Genomic DNA, 15,420 nt, shown 5'->3' on the forward strand with positions numbered 1-15,420 from the left:
TAGCCTATTGCTCCAAGGCTACAAACCTGCACAGCATGTTACTGTACTAAATAGCCACAGGCAAGGGTATCACAATGGTATTTGTGTATCTGAGCACATCCAAACATACAAAAAGGTACATTTAAAATATAGTATAAAAGATAAAAGATTGTACACCTATATAGGGCACTTGCCATGAATGGAGCTTGTAGGACTAGAAGTTGCTTTAGGTGAGTCATGAGTGAATGGTGAGTGAATGCAAAGGCCTAAGAAATTCTTGTACACTACCGTAGACTTTATCAACATTGTACATTAAGGATACATTGAATTTTTTTTTTTTATTTTTCTTTCTTTGGACAGGCATGGTCGTTCATACCTGTAATCTCAGCACTTTAGGAGGCCAAGGCAGGCAGATCACTTGAGCTCAGGAGTCTAAGACCAGCCTGAGTAACACGGCAAAACCCCGTCACCACAAAAAATGCAAAAATTAGCTGCACGTGATAGCACGCACCTGTGGTTCCAGCTATTCAGAAGGCTGAGGTAGGAGGATCACCTGAGCACAGGAGGCAGAGGCTGCAGTAAGCCAAGATCGCACCACTGCACTCCAGCCTGGGTGACAGAGTGACCCTGTCTCAAAAACAGAAAAAAGATTTTTCTTGCTTTACTAAAAAAAAATTGACCTTAGCTTACTCTAACTTTTTTACCTTATAAGCTTCTTAACTCTTGTAGAACTTTTTGACTCTTTTGTAATAACACTTAGCTGAAAACAAAACACACTATATAGCTGTACAAAACATTTTTCTTTACATCCTTATTTTTATAAGCTTTTTTTACTAGTTTTTAAATTTTTTATTTTTTAAACTTTTTGTCGCAAACAAAGATGCAAACGCATACATTAGTCTAGGCCTACATAGGGTCTGGGTCATCAATATCAGTCTTCCACACCTTGTCTCATTGGACAACAACAGCATGGCGCTGTCAGGGGCAACAACAGCATGGTGCTGTCATCTCCTATGATAACAAAGCCTTCTTCTGGAATCCCTCCCGAAGGACCTGCCTGAGGCTGTTTACAGTTAACTTTTTTTTTTCCTGGAAGTAGAATGAGTACACTCTAAATAATGATAAGAAATATAGATAGGAATTTTTCAGCTCCATTATAGTCTTATGAGACCAAAGTGGTACACACGGTCCACCACTGACCGAAACGCCATTATGCAGTGCATGGCCTTATTAGCTGACTCCTGGTCTAGATGACTGTTTTGAAAAGCAAGAACTATATACAGATAATATCAAGTCCAATAAATCATGCCCTTGTCTAGCATGACCAATACGGTAACTGTGGATCTATCTCCTGGATTCCAGAGGTAAATACTATTCATTGAAGGACCACTAATGTAGGAACTTTTAACTTGAAACACTTGTAGAAAACTATAAACTATCCAAGTTATATATCTAGTGATTTCTAGAAATCTTACTCTAACTTCTCTTAGACACACATCAAGAGAATCACTCCTTTCTAATTTGTGTTTCTAAAAGTGAACAGAATGAAACAAGTGCTGCAAGCAAAAAACTACTTATAATAATTATTTTAACAGTTTCCTTTTATATAGTAGCATGCAAACTGGTTGCTACTTTAATGTCAGTATTTACAAACTTGTTTTTCTGGACTCCTCAAAGTCAGTGACTTTATATTACACTTAGTATAACATGGGCCCGTTTACCATCCCAGCACTATTTATTCTAGTTCCTGACCCCTTATTTCACTGCCAACAATGCGTTCCTCCAACCTCTGTTGCTGATTGGGATCACAGGGACTCCCTAACGGTGAGTTACCAAGCTGCAGTTAGTTTAGTAGGTACAAATATTTCAGTTACAGTCTCTTCTTTGGTAAAATTACACTGGCCAGAAATTTGGTCTTGTGTGCATGTAGTACAGCGCCACATATACGGACTGCGTTATATAAATAATGAAAATTAAATTACAGGATTTTAGGGACACATTCCAAACAATCCGTTTTCCTGCCAACTACACTGGGCGCATGACCAGCTGTGGAGAAAAGAATGTCCTCCTCTTCTTAAATCTTTATGTAGCCCTTTTCATCGATGGTGATAAAAAAGGATTGAATCGGCTGTTATGCCCAACCTTCTAAAATATCCACATCAAAATCATTACACTTATCCCCAAAAACCTCTCTGTTTAACGTTTAGGGCTGCATGGTTCTGAAAGAAATGTCCATTCCCTCCCTGCTTCAATGTGACCAAAATGCCAACACCAAACACATCCTCATGTTATTCTTTTTTTTTTTTTCTATGAGACGAAGTCTCACTCTGTAGCTCAGGCTGGAGTGCAGTGGCGCGATCTTGGCTCACTGCAACCTCCATCTCCTGGGTTCAAGCAATTCTCCTGCCTCAGCCTCCCGAGTAGCTGGGATTACAAGCACCCAGCACCAAGCCCGGCTAATTTTTGTACTTTTAGTAGAGGTGGCATTTTCGCCATGTTGTCCAGACTGGTCTCCAACTCCTGGCCTCAAGTGATCCGCCCACCTCCGCCTCCCAAAGTGCTGGGATTACAGGCGTGAGTCACACCATCCAGCCCTCTTTACATATTATTCTTCAAACACCTCAAAAATCATTCTCCTGCTGCATGCTGTGGCTCCTACCATCAATCACAGCTAATACTTCCGGTGCTTTCTGTATGCATCACTGCAGTCAGCTCTTTACACGGACTAGCTTATTTACTCCTCACAAATCCATGAAGTGGACACTCTTGCCATTTTACAGATGAGCAAACTGAGACTCAGAGAGGTAGGTAAGCTTTTCCAAGGTTACAACGTTAGCCAATGGCAGAGCCAGCCTTCAAACTCGACGGCCTGACTCTGGAACCGAGCCTCTTCAGCACCACCCAGGACTCCTCCAACCTGTCCCAAGCACAGTCAAGTTCTCAGGTTTCCATCTCCATGAGAAACTTCCAGTGTTCCTTCTGATTCTCCATGGCTCTGTACCTCTGAGTAATCTTTCACCGTCTCTCCTGCACATGGATTATTCCTGCACCTCATATTTGCCAAGTTACGTTCCTCAATTTATTTCAAATATGCTTCAGAATATCTCCTCCTCCTCAAAAGCCTAGTGGAAAATAAGATGAAGGAAATAGGATTTTTTTTTCCTCCTCCTGCTCAACTGTGAGGGAAATAAGATTTAAAAGAGCACAAGGAAAAGAGAGAAAAACTTACTCCTGGCTTCTACTTTTTCTGGTAAAACAGGAAAAACTATTTTCAATGCTGAATTAGGCCCTAGAGTGGTGGACTAAAAAATGTCAAATGACAATGACAATCACCATTTTCAGTCAGCTCCCAGGAAGTCCACAGTGACATATAAATATCTAAAATTCAAAGGTAACTCTTGAACACACTTTCTTTCAACACTCATTTATTGAAGGTTCTCTAAGTGCAAAGCAATCCTCTATTTAGCTCATTCAAATATCCCATTCCATCTAGGATTGCTTTTAGTCTATACGTCTCCAACTACAGTGTATGCTTCATGAGGTCAGGCACTAGTTCATGCCTATCTCTTTATTCCTTATAGAAACTAGAAGTTCACACTCAGAAATGATGGCTGAAATAGAACTAAATTGATTTCTGTTGTACTTAGAGTAGTTTATGAATAAAATTAAGGTCATTAATATATAATACATAATTTAAGTTTAATCTTGACATGTATGACATGGGAAAGACGTTACACTCATCTTTTAAAATTAGCTACTACAGTTCTTTGTCAGCCCCAAGATGAACTTACTCTAAAATGAATTAATTACTGGCTCGTGACCAATTTTTTCAATGCTAAGAAGACATTTTTTGAGTGATTTCATTCATGCTTAAGCAACACCACCTTAAAGCACTGGGCTTTTATTTTTTCAGTCGCCAAGAGGAGAAAAGGCCAGGCCACGGGACACACCAGTGCTGACTGTGAAAACACTGCAGAAATGAAATTTAACTGTACCAGGAATACTGTTTTTATACATCGCTTAATGGGCAAAATGCCACTGAACGCATGGCTGCAGTTCAATTGACGTGTTCTGCCATCACCAACAGCTGCAGAACCCCCGGACTGAACCGCAGCCTCCCCATTAAAGCTCGTTTCATCCATTGTTACTCATAATATGATCTAAAGGAACATTTACAGGATCTCATAGAAAGTTTAAATGTTGTTTGATGAGAATCATTAGACATTTAAATCAGAAATGAATGGCACAGCAAGAGAAGCAATCACATACACCTAAAGTAGAGCACAAAACTTACAGCGTTTTCTCTCTACTCGCTCACTGCTCATATTTGCACTTGTGTACATTATAGGAAGAACAGAAACCACAGAGGGAGAAAAAGCACATAAGTATCAAATACTGTTTCAGGTATATATTCCCACTGCTCAGGAGCCCAATGGAAGCACATCCTATGGTATCACACACACAGATCATTTCTGTAAGAGTGACTTAGAGACAAACAGCAAAATTCCACATTTGCAACCAACCAAAGCACTTAGATAATTTTGAAGAAAAATATATCATATATACATACGTAGCAGTCACTTCATGTCCTCTTTTGGTGGTTTTGTCCACTAGACTTCATTTAGGTAACAATGTTTGCTTCCAATAAATCCTCAACATCAAGACTCTCAGAGTACTTGACAGAAAAGAAGGCAAGGGAATATGGAATAAATGATGACTGTGACTTCACAAATATACCCCTCAATACCCAAGAGCATTGCTTTAAAATTGGGATTTCCATCTGGGTATACAGAAGTGGTGCCCTAGAATACATAATGATACAGGATAAACATCAAACGTACGTCATCCTGAGTTTCAAGTTCATGGATATTCTTTGTTCCAGCATGCAAATAAATTTCAAGCCTTGGGTGGCAATTTTCAGCCAAGACCCCAACTCCCTGTGTTTATGTATTTACTTTCTGTCTTTAGTTTGGGTGGAAAAGTTTACGAAGCTCAGCAGTCTGTCTTGAACACTGCAGATCAGTAAATATCCAGCATGAGTAGTATGATGTATCATAACATTCAAGGATTTGGGTGTGGTGAAGGTAGCGGCTGCTCTAAGCATATTTAGGAGATCAAAGACTTAAAAACTGTATTAAATATGCAAGTCCTAAAATAAGACTCACAGAACATTAGGATGTTATAACCCTAGATAGTATCAAGACCAATCCAATGAATCCAATTTTTCCACTTTATTTTAAGAGAAAGAGAGAGGTATGTAAAAGATGATAGTCTAAAGGAAAAGAAAAAAACAAGCAAGCATCTATCCTGGTCTCAAAGCATATTGCAATCATATTCATTATTAAATTTTTGAAAATACATAAAGAAAAATTAGATGGCAGTGATAAAATTATCTAAAACAAAACATAAAGTCGCTCATAATTTTTTTAAAAAAGATTTGCAGAACAGACTTTATGACTAAAAGTAATCTCAAAGTCAGTATAGTATATTGAGATGACAGAACTCTAATTCTACTTTTAAAGGATTATAAACATTACATATTAGACTCTTAAGGGTAATGCCATTCCATTCTGTGCTTAACTATCTCAGTAAAATTTAGAAATGTATTTTCTATTTGAATTTTAGGGTGGAATAGGAGGAGGGGAGAAAATAGAGCATCTATTGAGAAAGCAGAAAAAATTTGAAAAAATTTATTAATAAAACACTAGTTTTATTAATAAACACTAGTTTATTATAGTTTATTAATAAAACACTAGTTTTATTAATAAGGGTACCCACTGAATTCTAACTTCCCTATATATTCTTCCCTGGTTTACAGTGAATGGAAGTAGCAGTTTATTTCTTTGTAATCCATGACATTCTTATATTTTTTTATTTTCTGCCTTATATTCATGTGTACTCCTCTGAACATGACTTCTCATGTCTAAAACTGAAATAATCAAATTATTTCTGAGGATTTAAAAGTATTAAAAACATATTTGTGGAAGTACTCTGAAAGTTCAACAGAAAGCACGGATATTATCACACTCCTCTTTGAAGGAAGCAAGCGGCTGCCATGTGCAATGCGCATGTACAACCCCAGGGGGTGCCATGCAGTGGCCCTGGCATCACCTGGAATTTAAACATCTTCCCCAGGCCCCAGAACAGATCTTCATATGCATTTATTTCTCCATAAAGGTTTGTGAAACCAAAGTGAATTCTGTAACTTCACCGTTTTAAAAAGGAAACTAAATGAAAATGTTAATATAAAACATTAATAGAAGAAATAGCAGACGCTGCCCATTAATACAAAAACATGAGTGACAGGGATCAACAGCAGGCTTTTTCCTTCCCTTTCTTTATTCAATTCAAAAAATACTTTGACTTGATATCTTAACTGCAGGTAATTTTTTTTCCTGACGCATACTCAGACTATGTTTAAATAATTCACAAGGAAAATATGTTTTGAAGAGCCTAGCTCTCATTCATATTTCTTTTCCAAAAATTTTTTGTCCTTCCACTGAACTCTGGAGGCAAGTGGCTGACTGTATCAATCAGCATATGTTCTTGGGTTAACAAAAATTTGTCACAGCTAGATACTCAACTCACAAAACGCAACCTGTAAAAATGTGAAAATCTCATACTACAAATTCAAACAATGCGAATACTAAAAAGAAAGCTGCCTACCCAGGCAGGGAAAGCCATCAGTTTGACTACCTGAGCTAGATGTGACTCTCCAACAGACTGAGAAGTTTTCAAATTAATTTGGTCACTACTGTAACCATATGTCCAGGGCATAAAACACAGTAATTCAGCTTGGAGGGGTTGAACCCATAAAATGGTAACATTTTCAGAAATACGACTTTTAGATCTAATAGAAAAATATTTAGGGTGAATAGTTGATCTGATAGTACTGCTGGTACAGATTTGCAAAACTATGAACATAAATACACTGTACATAATGCATTCCCTCAACAATCTGCCCACTGAATATTTTATGCATATTGTGTGCATTCTCATAAAAACTGTTGTTATCCAATTCCTACAACTGCCAGAATTAAAGCTATAAAACTCCCAGTTAAAACTGAGGTAGAGAAGTCTCTAATCCTTCCTTCTCAATATGTTATATCAAATGTCTTTTAGTAACTGCATTAGAAAGCAATTACAGCTTAATAGCTGTCTAAATCCATTATCGGTGTACATTTAACCTTTCAATATTTAAAGATAATATTTAATTTGAGCAAATTAATGGACTGCCTGTGAGACCAAATACATCTATTTAGTCTTTCTGGTTTCCTATCAATGATATTTCTCTTTAGAGACTGGGTCTTGTGACAAGAAGTCTGGTAAAAATGGAGTTCTTTCTATTTGTAGTTTAAACAGATATTAATAAAGGAGAAGCCAATCTAACCCCAAATGAGAAGTAATGTCCTTATTAACTGCATGTGTCTTCTGCCATTAACAAAGCTGCTTTTAATTCTTTGCAGATTAATTTGTATCATTAATAGTTAAGTGAGCTTATATACCTTTATCTTTCAGTGTGATTTTTTTTTCAAATTCCACATTGTTTAATCTCTTTGACTTTAAAAGGAGTGAGTGGTTTTCCAGAACAGCATTTTTTTCCACAATGCTCTGCATCTCACATCCCCTGCTCAAGAGCAATAGTGTTTAAGAACTATGATAATGGCTTCCACATCTCAGTTATATTTGATGAGACTAGATCAATCAGTAAAAATGCCACTGTAAAAAGAATAGAGCCTAATTTCTCAATAGTATTATATCCACAAATGTAAATAAATAAGATATTAAATTAACAATAGTAGATATGCAGCTATCAATAAGCAAATGGAAATTCTCCAACTGAACAGTTTCATGATTTAAAGCCTGTTGCACTGAGAATTTCCTTCTTTCTTTCTTTTTAAAATAGAGATGGGGTTTCACCATGTCGCCCAGGCTGGTCTCAAACTCCTGGGCTCAAGCCATCCACCTGCCTTGGCCTCCCAAAGTACTGGAATTACAGGCATAAGCCACCACACCAAACCGCATGGAGAATTTCAAAGGGAACTTTTCCCATCATATAATAAATACACATGTGTATATTACCTTTATTTTCCTAAATAAAGGTTAAAGTTACCATGTTGCTAATTAAAATAAAATTACTGAATCATCACACCTCATTACTGTTATTCAGTTCAATTCATGAGCATTTAGCATCTACAAATCTGTAAAACTTAAGAGAATTCTGTTGACATTTTAGTCACATTGACAGGTTAATATAATCTAAACAGAGTAAAGTACTTAAAGAGTAATTTAAAATTTAGCTTGTCCCCATCACTTACTTCTCCCATTCCCAACTTTATGTAAGTCTCTGGGAATCTAGGAACAACCCCCTATTTATTGCTCGTCATCCAAAAACACCTCTGCTTTTGCTATACCCATCTCCTAAAAATGTATCTTCCATTTCAAAGGACCATTGGATTGACTAATTCATATCTGTATGTGTAATTCCTGTTTAATGCAATGATTTTCTTCCATGAAGTATGGCATCAGTTGGATTTTTAATACTGCTTCTTTATCCAAATCTATGCTTAAGAGCATCTAATGTGTTTTAGTTGCCCATAAACTAATGCAAACACACAGACACACAGACACAGATACAGACACACACACACACACACACACACACAAGCAGGGAGCAGTAGTGTACACCTACAGTCTCAGCTACTCAGGAAGCTGACCCAAGAGGGTCACTGGAGCCCCAGAGCTGGAGTCCAGCCTGGGTAATATAGGGAGATGCCATCTCTAAATGACAAAAACAAACACACAAAAAGCCACACTAATAGAAATTACTAATAGGAATGGAATGATGATTCCACTTATTTATTTCGTTTATTTTATGATTAAAATTCTGAAGAAAACGATCCAAAAGACATTTAAAATGTAACTTATATCAAGGAGGAAAATGAAAAAAAAGAAAAAAATGTTCGTAGCTGCTATCAATTTTTTTCTTGTTCAAAAACAAATCTAAATATATTTAGAGAAAATACATTCACATGGTTCAAGGGTAAAAATAATACAAAAAGTTATATATTTGGAAGTCTCATCCCCATCACACTATTCTTTACTGCCTTCTCCACCCCTACTCAGGTAACCACTTTTGTTTCTTGTGTTTTTTTAAATGCAGATACAACAAAAGATAAGCATATATTCCTGTTTTCCCCCTTTTTACATGAAAGATGAATTGACATGTAAACTGAAATGATAGCTCAGTCTGACATGTCCAGACTGAAGTAATCACATGGAGTGGGAATATTTAAAAATTACGTGAGCTAGGCTGAGTTCTTTAATGCCAGAACTTGGGGAGACCAAGGTGGGAGGATCACTTGAGGCCAGGAGTTCCAGACCAGCCTGGGCAACATAGTTTGATTCCATTTCTACAAAAATTTTAAAAATGAAAAACTAGCTGGGCATGGTGGCACACACCTGTATTCCCAGATACTCAGCAGGCGGAGGTAGGAGGATCACTTGAGCCCAGAGTTCGAGGCTGCAGTGAGCTAGGATCATACTACTGTCCTCCAGCCTGGCAACAGGGTGATACTGTCTCTAAAAAAAATCAAAAACTAAAAGAAAAAAATTTTGAGCCGGTAGAAACTTGTATCTCCAACCAAAATGTAGAGGTTCCATATAAACTACAGTTTATTTTATGAAGCTGTATCTTCCAAATCTGAGTATGTAGGAAAATCATCATAAATCCAGCAAAAAGTAAGCCAACCTACTAAGAAGTCTAAACTGGAATATTTCCACTGTCATTTTCCCATTTGAATCTTATTAATTTTAATCAGCAATTATGAAACTAGAAAATAAGTAACAACAATAGATCTCCCTAGGAAAATGTCTATAAAATCAACAAAATAATTTTGAATTACTTATGCCCATACAAAATCTAAGTATTTCTCAAAAATAAAATTAACAACACTAGAGTCACACATCCTGAGGTTATAAAAGGATATGGATAAGCTTGAAAGATGCCCTTTAATTTCTTAATAGATCATATTGGGCCAATCGAAACAAGAATTAAAAATCAACTCATTAAAACCCAGATTCTGTTAGTTATTGTTATTGTTTTTAGGTATGGTTTCCATGTGGCATTTCTCTTTGAAAGGATGTGATATACTTATTTAGGTCACTCTCCAATGGCACAATGAGGCTTTATGCTAATGATCAATAAAAAAAGTAACTTTAATGCATTCTAGTACTCACTTTCCTAGATGGGGAGATTGGTTGCCTGTGTGACTCTTAATGGCAGGCAGGAAGAGAGAGGGCTAAAGAAAAAGCATACATTTTGAGAAATATGACAGTAAAGTCATTGAATAGACTATTTCTGGATAAATACAGATTTCTGGATAAATAAAAAGTATGGTTTGTATATATCTCCCCCCTAAAAAAAAAAAAAAAAAAAATCAGTCTGATCAAGGCAACCATCAATACATACCACCCACTAGGCATTCAACCATGAGACTGTCAACATCAAAGCCAACTAGAACACGCTCCCCAAGGCAAAAAAAAAAAAAAAGTAATTGTGAGTTAAGACTTCCGCTTGTGGCTATCAGAAATGTTACCTTAATTTGGCCTTAATGACCTATAATCACTTTTAGCATATGCCTTTTAAGACTCCTATTATTCAGCTTGATCTACGATATAATGGAGCAGAACAGAACTGTAGGTATAATTAAAATAAGTTCCTGTAAAAGTGGAATATGTAGTACGTTGCTAATGTGTAAATGACTAAATAACGTAATTAGGTGAAATGAAGTGCACTTCTAAACACGGATACTTAAACCGAATCATGATAATGTTGTGTACATGAATATATTCTTTAAAAAAGGTTTATTAACCAAACAGTAGGGCAAGAAATACAAAGAAACTAGGACCTATAAAATTAACACCAGTTAACATTGGCTTCTGAATATAAACTGATAAAACACAACTTAAATTACTTGTAGCTGTCAAAAATGTTAAAAATTATCATAGGGTTTTTTTCTTTTAAAAAAAAAACTTATTTTGGTAGAAATCAAATTATAAGTGACCTAGTGCCTTGATTTGGGCTCCAAAGTTTTGTGCTTGGCGCTAAAGGGTGGTTTTGTAAAATTAATAAATAAATAAATCTTTTTTTTCCATTCCATAAATGTAAATAAACCTGCCATACAATTAAACAGAAGCACCTTTCTGGTTGTACTAGGAAAAACATGAATGTTAACATTCACCCAAAAATGCTGCCTCCTGAAGCAAGCAAAAGAAGCAGACAAGCCCAGTGCAGGGGGTGGGGAGTATAAAGTGCACATGTGGGGCCTTGATTCAAAACACAGCTGCTGGATCTAATTTTAGGCCAACTGGCCTTGCCATTGTCTCTTAACAAGAAAAATTTCCCCACTGAATATTAGAAGCTGTAAAATAAAAGCACATAATAATATATATTCATTAGTTAACTTATCTTCACCATTGCTGTTTTATATAGAAAATATGTAATGCAGCCCATCACAGAGAAAAAATTAACCAGGGCTGTACAGGGGATTTCCGTAAAGGAAGTTTTATTCCAAACAAATGACCCATGATGATCCAGAAATACATGGACATATATGCAGTGCGTAATGCAAGACTAACTCACACGTTCAATAAAAGAATTCAAGTATTTGTGAGCACTCCATATATGAACATACATGAATGAAATTACCAACTTTTCATAATTCTAATAAGGGTATTAACTGCTAACATGTATTGAACTCTTACTATGTGCTAAATTTAGGGCTCAGTGCTGTCACTGGAAGAGTTAATTCAATCCTTACCACTCTAATAGGTAGGTAGGTCCTTTGAGGAGCACCATCTTACAAATGAGGAAATTCTATCCGAAGCCACGTGACTTCTCCAGCATTTAGGCAGCTGACATATGTGGACATCTACCAGTAAGAAGGCTTCTCTGATCATGCCTAGTCATCTCTTTGAGGAAATTATAAATAACAGTATGGCACAATCTCAGATACTCCCAGGCTCTTAAGTAATAAAGTCATGATAAACTTCACATAAGTGCATCCAGAGCATTTGCTGCCACCATCTAGCAGGATGATGAAGTATGTGTCTATCTGTGAACTCCTTTTTTTTTTCAGAAGGGAACCATATAAAAAGTCTGTACTGTTCATAAAGTGATCACTACATCCTTATTCCCAAAACTGTAGCAAAATATTGAAATTTTTATGTAAGATGATTTTCCTATAGAAATGTATCATATCTTTCATTAGATTCCCAAAGCATTCCATGGTTCCAAATATGTTCAAATTCCCTGGCCTTCATTGCGTGGCCCTAGCCAAACTTTGAGTATCCCATCCTTCACGTGTCTTCACGACTCCAGTTATAATCTTGCAGAACTACCTATGATTTGTAAAGTTCACAATTGCACAGACATTTCCCTCAGCTCAAGCTGCCTTTCAATCTTCTTTTGTCTAAGAATCCCTACTCATCCTTCAAGACCCAACTGCTCAAACTCTGTGCAGGTCTCTTGCCTAGCTTCTCCCTCTACTCCAATGATATAGATTTCCTAGTGGTTCCCTATACATACATGCTTCTAATTGAGAACTTATCATACAGTAGGATAATATTTTATATACATGTTTATCTCCTTCAATGTGAGTTCCTCGAGATCCAGAACTATTTTATTTCTCATTTTTTCTATCTCAAGCATTCAACACAGACCTCCACACATCTCCATAGATGGCTCAATACATTGGCAAAATTAATTAATAAGTGAATGTGTAAACAAATGCTACAAAAATAATCTGTTAGACTCTGTCTAACACAGTGCTATATGATGCAAAATTCCTAAGAAACAATCTTTGTCCATAATGATCTTCCTACTTAATATTTATCTAGTGATTTATTTATACCCATCCTAGTTCCATAAAGAATCTAATCTATTTCTTATAAAATTTATTTCACATACATGACATGTTTCTCATAACAATCTTCCTCTACTTTTAGTTTGTGTTTTAATTTTTAGATAGCTTGTCTGTTAACAAGAGTAAGACACACTCACTCCAGTATATTAAACACATTAAAAATATGAAGAAAACAAAAATCCCTCATGTAAGAAAACTGTCCTCATTCATTGTTTAATTTTTCTCATCTGTAAATTCCAGGACCTCAAAGTGATGTCCAGAGCAATAAAAAATTAGTGAATGAAAAGCCTGATCTAAAATAAAATGTCAGTTTTTCAAATGAATAAATTCACTAAGACTTAAAGTACATCGTCCAAGATCACATTGCTGATGATGGACAGGGCTAAGAGGGGAGGCCCTAAGATACATTTCTTTCATCTAGGGGTCTACAAACTACAGCCCCCTGGGCAAAATACAACTACTGTCTGTTTTGCAAATAAAGTTTTATTAAAATACAGTAATGCTCATTGGTTTCTTTGCTGTCTATAACTGGCTTCATGCTACAACAGCAGAATTTAGCATTTGCAACAGAGAGTCTGTGGTTACAAAGCCAAAAAGATTTACCATTTGGCCCCTTTCAGAGAAAGTTTGCCGACCCCTGCTCTAGTCCACATCATTCTACTTTCAGAAACATGTTTATTCTCTAGTTCTTTAGTGAGGAAGGATGATTTTCATTTTTAAAAAATGTCCTTTATAGATACCTATATAGCTAAGAAGTAAAATGGTAACATTCATAACATAAGAGACTGAATATTAGCATGAGGCTTTTTTAGCTTTCTAAAATCAAACCATGGAAATGTATATTTGAATCAGAGTGTCCTGCCAGTAACCAAAATATACAGCAAAGGAGGCAAGAGCCAGGGAAGGCCCCAGGGAAGTTCTGGACAAGAAGTTAGTTCCCCTCCCAACTGGGCAGCCCCCTCTCTATCTCCCCAGCAGTGTGTCCCCCTGAATTCCTTGTACCCTGTGGCCTTTGGTTTTGCCAAGGGCACACTCTACCAGTCCAATAAAACCAACTCACCCAATCACATTTTCCATATTTATTTTGCCTTCTTGATTTTTGCCATAACTAAGTACTAAATGTACTTGTATATGGTTAATATTTTTCTTTATAAATAATTAACTTAAAAAAATAAACAACTTAGCCTTCTACCATAAATAATATCTATAAGTCCAGGCCCAGTTGTGCTAGTTACATTTTTTCTAAAACATATTTAACCAGAGATAGGTAGATAGACAGGCAGATACATAAGATACATAAATTATACATACATACATAGAAAGAAAACAGAGTGACACAACTACTGGAATAAAAAATGCTTTGGGCCAGACACAGTAGCTCACACCTGTAATTCCAACACTTTGGGAGGCCGAGACAGGCAGATCACTTGAGCCTACGAGTTACAGACCAGCCTGGGCAACATGCCAAAACCCTGTCTTTACAATAATACAAAAATTAGCCAGCTGTGGTGGTGCGCTCCTGTGGTTCCAGCTAGTTGGGAGGCTGAGGTGGGAGGATCACCTGAGCCCACGAGATTGAGGCCTCAATGAGCCATGATCACACCACTGCACTCCATCCTGGGAAACAGAGTGAGACCCTGTCTCAAAAAAAAAAAAAAAAAAAAAATTCTGCGTTTTCTCTTTCTCCGGCTAATAAAAAATATCCATCAACAATTTAATATTCCATTGTGTAACTTCACAGAGACTCCACTTAATCACTGATTGTTTAATTTTTCTCATCCGTAAATTCAAGGACCTCAAAGGGATGCTCAGAGCAATAAAAAATCAGTGAATGAAAAGCTTGATCCAAAATAAAATGTCAAAAATGCCCTGCCCTCTCTAGAACTTGACATACATATTATGAGTAATACACATGAAAGAACTTTGTGAACTTAAGGAGTTTGCTTAGAGAAGAAATAAGGCAGTAAATATGGAAAGAGCTCTCTCCTTAGAGTTCAAACTCCTGGACTAAACTTAGGCTGTACCCTCCACTAGGTATGGCCTTGGCCAGCTTAGGGGAATCTCTGAATCTCAGCTCTTCTTCAGTGACTCGGGGATAACTAGATTTCAGGGCCTAACATATGATATTAAGGTAAGTAAGAGAACCTGACATATGGTGCTCAGTGAATGTCAGTTCTCCAACCCCTGATTTGGGCCAATATTTTATCTGGCAATAAATACTATGCAAAGTGTATTTGCAAACGCAAAAACTGTAATATCATCAGAAATTTTTATGACCTTGAAAATTCATTAAATGAACAGAAAAGACATGTAGTGGTTTCTAATGACACTATGACTCTAAATTTAAAATGAGCATGATCTCACAGAACTATCATTCCTATTTATCAGCAGATTCTATTCAAAATATGTATGTTTATGGAATCATTTATGAAGCAAATTCAGCATGTACTGAACCAAAGAGTCTTGATTAAACTAGGAAATAAAAGAAAGTCGCCGTGAGAAAGTGGCATTTCAG

At 36.5% G+C, this 15,420-nt stretch overlaps 1 protein-coding gene and 1 long non-coding RNA gene across 25 annotated transcripts in view; both read right to left on the reverse strand.

Annotated features, from left to right (window-relative positions):
* TCF4 (transcription factor 4) overlaps positions 1-15,420 on the reverse strand; it is a 366,054-nt gene that overhangs the window by 325,434 nt on the left and 25,200 nt on the right. The gene's annotated exons all lie outside the window — the stretch shown is intronic.
* LOC134760301 (uncharacterized) overlaps positions 1-15,420 on the reverse strand; it is a 101,076-nt gene that overhangs the window by 72,605 nt on the left and 13,051 nt on the right. The window contains exon 1 of the long non-coding RNA XR_010137587.1: positions 1-15,420. This exon is cut by the window's left edge and continues 66,643 nt beyond it; it is cut by the window's right edge and continues 13,051 nt beyond it. This is a non-coding gene — a long non-coding RNA (uncharacterized LOC134760301).

Source organism: Pongo abelii, chromosome 17 (genome assembly GCF_028885655.2).
Source record: "Pongo abelii isolate AG06213 chromosome 17, NHGRI_mPonAbe1-v2.0_pri, whole genome shotgun sequence".
In the NCBI taxonomy this organism is placed as follows: domain Eukaryota; kingdom Metazoa; phylum Chordata; class Mammalia; order Primates; family Hominidae; genus Pongo; species Pongo abelii.